This window comes from Callithrix jacchus, chromosome 21 (assembly GCF_049354715.1).
Source record: "Callithrix jacchus isolate 240 chromosome 21, calJac240_pri, whole genome shotgun sequence".
In the NCBI taxonomy this organism is placed as follows: domain Eukaryota; kingdom Metazoa; phylum Chordata; class Mammalia; order Primates; family Cebidae; genus Callithrix; species Callithrix jacchus.
Genome location: NC_133522.1, coordinates 45668457 through 45674456, shown reverse-complemented (window position 1 = coordinate 45674456; position 6000 = coordinate 45668457).

Sequence of the window (6000 nt, the reverse complement as noted above, 5' to 3'; positions counted from 1 at the left end):
AGGGCCAGGTAGTCTGTTTTCAGTTGCTGTTACAACTGCTCAGCTCCACTATTGTGGCATGATAGTAGCCACAGACCATGTGTGACTGAGCCCTGGTCATGTTCCCATACACTTTCCTTGTGAGACACTGAAATCTAGACTTCATGTAACTTTCACATTTCATGAATTATAGTTCTTCTTTTGATTTTTGTCAACCACTTGGACATGTAGTAATTGTTCTTAGTTTGCAGTCCATATAAAAATAAGCAGCAAGCTGGACTTGGCTTGTGGACTATAGTTTGCTGACCCCTGTAGCAGACACAAAACAAATGTTTCTCTCCTTTCCTTGCTTTTCAAACACAGACACACACCCACACACACAAATCCCCACATACACACATATACAGACCATATATGCACACACAGAGAGACATACAAACACACAGACATACACCACATATATGTTTATACACACATATACACACTACGTATCATATACACACAGACACCTAGCCACACATACCATATATTTATACACACACACATGCACATTTACACAACATTGGGGATTACATTTCAACATGAGTATCAGGAGGACAGACATCCAGATCATATTACTACAACCCTGGCCCCGCAAAGCTCATGTCCTTACAGTGCAAAACACACTCATCCCTTTTCAATACTCCCCTACACTCTAAACTCATTCCAGCATTAACTCAAAAGCCCAAAGTCTCATTTGAGCTCAAGTCCTTCCAACTATGAGCTTGAAAAATCAAAGACAAGAGATTTACTCCCAAGGTACAATGTGGTATAGGCTTTGGGTAAACTTTCCTGTTCAAAACGGGCTTCCGCAGGCATAAATTCTTAAGGTTTCTGAAGAGAAATATAATCAATACGTTCTGTACTACATTTCTCCATAGAGTTTCCTGGAACTTTATCCATTTTCAACAGCATCAAGCCAGTATTATTAAGAGGCAGGGCGTGAATGTCTCAGTCTGACCATCGATGGGGCAATAATTCTCACAAATCTCCCCACCAGTCCTCAGGTTCAGAATCCCATTGTATTTTTATAGATGACATGACTCCCCCAAGAAAAGAGGAAAGACAATTATCAGGCTGCTTTCGGTCAGGGACCCAACCTGCTGCCCCACACTGCATTTTGTAGAGGTCTGGGCTAAGAGGTTGGAACATCTGCTTGGTAAATGCTGGAGAGTGAGTTTTCCCTGAGGCTATCACTACCTGTGGCGTGATTTACAGACTGCGCTGGGTGTAAATTAAATATTTACCATCCTTAAAAACACAGTTCCCTCCCAGTGTGGCAGGGACAAGAGATGCTTGCACGCATTCCAACAGCGCAGTCTCAGTCTTAACAGCTGGGTCATGTCAGGTGAGGGTGTGTGTGTGTGTGTGTGTGAGAGAGAGAACATCTCCATGAGATAAGTGCCAGAAGTGACTTCAAGGGCCTGCCATCCAATCCTCTTGTTCTACTGAGATGAAACTGGGTACCAAACATGGGAGCTACTCAAGTTCAATGCAGCCAAATTCCTTTCCTCCCAATGATGCTCTCTGTTGGGGCTCAGAAAATAATACCCCGAAGTAAAGACCTCAGAAGCAAAAATGTTTATTTGATCTTCTCCTCCCCTTTTGTCTCTCAGTCCCATTCTTTCCCAAGGCTAGCTAAAAATACAATCCCTCTTTCCCAAGGCAGGTCATAGACACTAGAACTTTGTTTTCTCTGAAGCCAGCCATAAAACTTAAACCTGTTCTACGTAAAAACTGGATGTGAAGAAATTATCTGACCAAGCAAGATATTGCTTGGCTACAGATCATAAGACTCCCATTCCAGAGTGAGTCCTGCCCCACATGCAGTGGGAAGGAATGATACTCAGAGAAGCCAAGAAGAATCTAGACAGACAGGACATGCTGGATTTCCCCACTCAGTCTATTAGCATTAAGTTTTGCCCTTTGTGTCCAATCATATTTTTACATTGCTGTCCATACACTGTTAAGAGTAAAAACAATTTCCCCTGCATCTTTGGGTCTTTATTCTGAAGGCTCCCTTGTACACACATTAAATAAATTTGTATGCCTTTTCTCCTACCCATCTGCAACCTGTCAATGACTTTCAGTAAATTTTCGGTGGGCAGCGCTCCCGGCTCATACACCTTTCTCATAAATGGCTTCATTCCTAAGGAAGGTAAGCAGTGGAGCACGACCAGGCAAAACACCCTCCTTCTGACTTCACATGCATCATTAATTCTCCTCTCATCTCCTTTACATTCTCCATTCATCAATGTCTCCTTGCTAAATGCTCTGCCTGCCCCTCCCACCTCCTGCATCCAGCACAGTCCCCTCAGGAGACTGACCCATATGGACCACACTGATGGGCTCCAGGACCTCTGGCTCTGGTTGGGTAGGTGTGAGCAGGAGACCAAAAAGAGAGAGTGGATGGCTGGATTCCTGTCACTCTGACTCCCTCCCTGCCAGGTTTTCAGGGTGTGGCCACGGCAGCAGTCAGAGGCCCTCTCCACACTGCTCCATCAATCTCTCCCTGCCCTCTTGGTCCAGTGGATGGCAACAGCTCCTCAGGCCTACAGGAATGGCCTGGGCTTGCCGAACCACCTACCTAAAAAGACCTTCACCTCACACTACCTTCCCCTGAACCTTCGCTTCCTGTCCTGCTCTCACCTGATTCCCCCACCTCTGAACTCTTCGAATTCTCATCTGTCCCACGGAAAGTACCATCCTTCGCCTTTACACAGGACGGTGTTCTTCCCCAAAGACATCAACAAGCACCTTGATGACAGGTACAGGTTCAGGTACTGGCATGGCATCTCTTCTTTGCTCTGACCCAACCCTTGACCATTTTTTTTAAATTTTTTTGAGATGAAGTCTCACTCTGTTGCACAGGCTGGAGTGCAGTAGTGCAATCTCAGCTCACTGCAACCTCTACCTCCCAGCTTCAAAAAATTCTTGTGCCTCAGCCTCGTTAGTAGCTGGGACTGCAGGCATGCACCACCATGCTTGGCTAATTTTTGTATTTTTAGTAGAGATGGGGTTTTGCCAGGTTGCCCCGGCTAATGTCCACCTCCTGGCCTCAAGCAATCTGGCACTATGGCCTCCTAAAGTACTAGGATTACAGACATGAGCCACCGTGCCCAGCTTCATCCATTGACCTTTTTATGTCATTAAACTCGTAGGAATGTGCAACCAAACTTTAGCATCCCTAAGAGTTTTCCCAGGTCAGGGCCACACAGAGCAGGGGCAGCTCTCACGCTCTCGATTGTCTTCAAGGTATTGGCATTACTACTTAGGTCCTACTCTGAGTAAACTATGGAAGAGCCTTGGCTGCATGCATTGGAATCTGACAGACTAACAAAGTAAAAGATGGCTGGGAGGGATGATGGGCAGGTATGGTTTCCCTGCCTAGGGTTTTATGGCATAAAGCTTTGAGGGATATTTGTTTAGATAAATTTGCAGCCTTCATTGCCTATTTATTAGCAGAGAGCTGCATCTTCCTGAGAAACAACCTTGACCATGATGTTTTGCTTTGATTGACTGCTCTCATCCCACCCCCCTGAGTCTGCCACAGCTCTCTCTGCATCGCAGAAGTGAGATAAGAATTCACCACATCAGCAAAACACCATATTCAGTTGAGAACTGCCTTGGGTGTTACAGGATTCCTAAATAGAAACTGGCTGAGTGCACAGACATCATGCTGAAGGAAACACGGATTGTGAGTTTATGTAAGAGTCCATGCTTGACACATCAAGGTCATTTCCAAGTAGCTATCTCTGGATGAGCACTCCTGCAGAACTTCCTGCAGCAATGGAAAGGCACCAATTCCATCTGCATTGTCCGATAAAGTAGCCACTGGTCACACGGAGCCACTGAACCCTTGCAGTGTGACCAGTGCAACCAAGAAAATGAATCTTATATTTTATTTAGTTTAAATAATGTAAATTTAAATAGCCCCATGTGGCTACAGGATTGAACAGGGCAGCTCTGGATAGTTCTGTTCAAATAATGTATCTACCTAATGTGAAATACACACTGGCCAGGACATCTCTTTGAGAAACCTTACTCCTGGAGTCAGATTCAGTAGGAAGAACTTATTCAGAAGTGACACCACAAAAATAATCCCGTAATCTGATAAATGAAAACACACTTTGAGTGCGACTCACAAGCGCATAGTAAGTTGGAGGAACTTCTATGGAAATGGTTGGCCATTGTCCTCCAGATTTCAACACTTAAATTTCAGTTATATTTTATATGCAACCCCCTTGACTCTCAAAATTGCCACAAATATTATTCTTATAGCAAGCAAATGGCAATTATTTCTTGCATTTAATGTACAGCCTTTCTTAATATCGACCTGTTTAATGTCAATATTTGCTGAACACTTGCAGTATGTCAGGTGCTGTAAAAGATACAAAAGGCATAAATGACATGGCATTTGTCTTATCTTAGGATCCAAATTCTGTAGTGGTTTAAGAAGTGTAAACTATCAAGTGAAGAGTACGGTGTTCACCCATTAGCTCTGCCGAAAGACACTCAAGAACCTTGTTGTCTTTCTCTTCTTGTATTCATTCCAGGATTGCAATGGAAAAACAGAACCACATTGGCAGGGAATAAAGAAATTAGTACACTAAATGAGTCTCATTTTTAACCAGTTGGATTGGCAATTTTTTCCCTTGAAAAGACTCTTGGGAATATGATATAGCAATATTTATGGGTTTTTGAGATTTTGCATTTCAATTCTACTTCCAAGAATATAAGCAGCCAATTTTCTCACATTAGGAACATGGTCCTAAAAGAGATGACCTTTTTTTCCCCCTCAGGATCCTCTCAGCAGAGATGATATTCAAAATAATAGATGACAACGTGTAAGGCATGAACACTACCCAATTAGAATTGATATTGTACGGGCACTGACCACTCAGAATGAATACAGTATGAGCACCAGCCAATCAAAACACGTGCCTGTCTCCACAGGGTGCCAGAAAATACCCCTTGATATGGTTTGGCTGTTTCCCCACCCAAATCTCATCTTGAATTATAGCTTCCATAATCCCCATATGTTGTGGGAGGAACATAGTGGGAGGTAACTGAATTACAGAGGTAGGTTTTTCCCATGCTGTTCTCATGATACTGAATAAGTCTCATGAGATCTGATGGTTTTATAAAGGGCAGTTCCTTCTTGCCTGCCACCATGTAAGACGTGCCTTTGCTCCTCCTTCACTTTCCACCATGATTGTGAGACCTCCTCAGCAATGTGGAACCATGAGTCCATTAAAACTCTTTTTCTTTATAAAATTACCCAGTCTGGGGTGTGTCTTTATTAGCAGCATGAGAACAGACTAATACACTCCTTCAGTTAGTTTCTTGTTTACAGGAAGATCCTGGGTAGGGGCTGAATCTGATTTAAGATCATTAAAGTATTTTATAAATCATGGTAGTATAAGACTACCATTTATTGGATTAGCTAGCAGGAGTGAACTATGAGAAACATCACGACAAATTTGCAACTATTACTAAGTATTTGTAAGGAATTCACTAAAATCCTGACACATTTTAAACGTTAAATTCTGCTTTAGCAATAGCATGGTTGAGCTTGATGGGCTCAGAGCTGTTGCTAATTATAACCAGCATAGAAATCTGCACCAATCAGTTCAGAGCACGGTCAAATCAGTCTTGCCTCTGGGTTAAATATGAAGGGGGAAAATGGGCAGTGAAATTCACTGATGTATCTACATGGAAAAAGGAAAAATATTTGGGAAAGGCAGCAATTCATTCTTCATAACAACATTCATGTTAATTTTAAATGAAGTGAATGTGCAGTCAGCAAAGATAAATGTGAAGATGGGATGGGTTTTAACCAAAGGCTCCTATTTCCTTCTTGGAAAAGACTTGGTTCCTGAATACTGATTCTTTAAACTACCACCTTTATCACTACCATAAAGAGATTTAGACAACGAGACAGAAAATTAACAAGGATATCCAGGACTTGAACTCAGATCC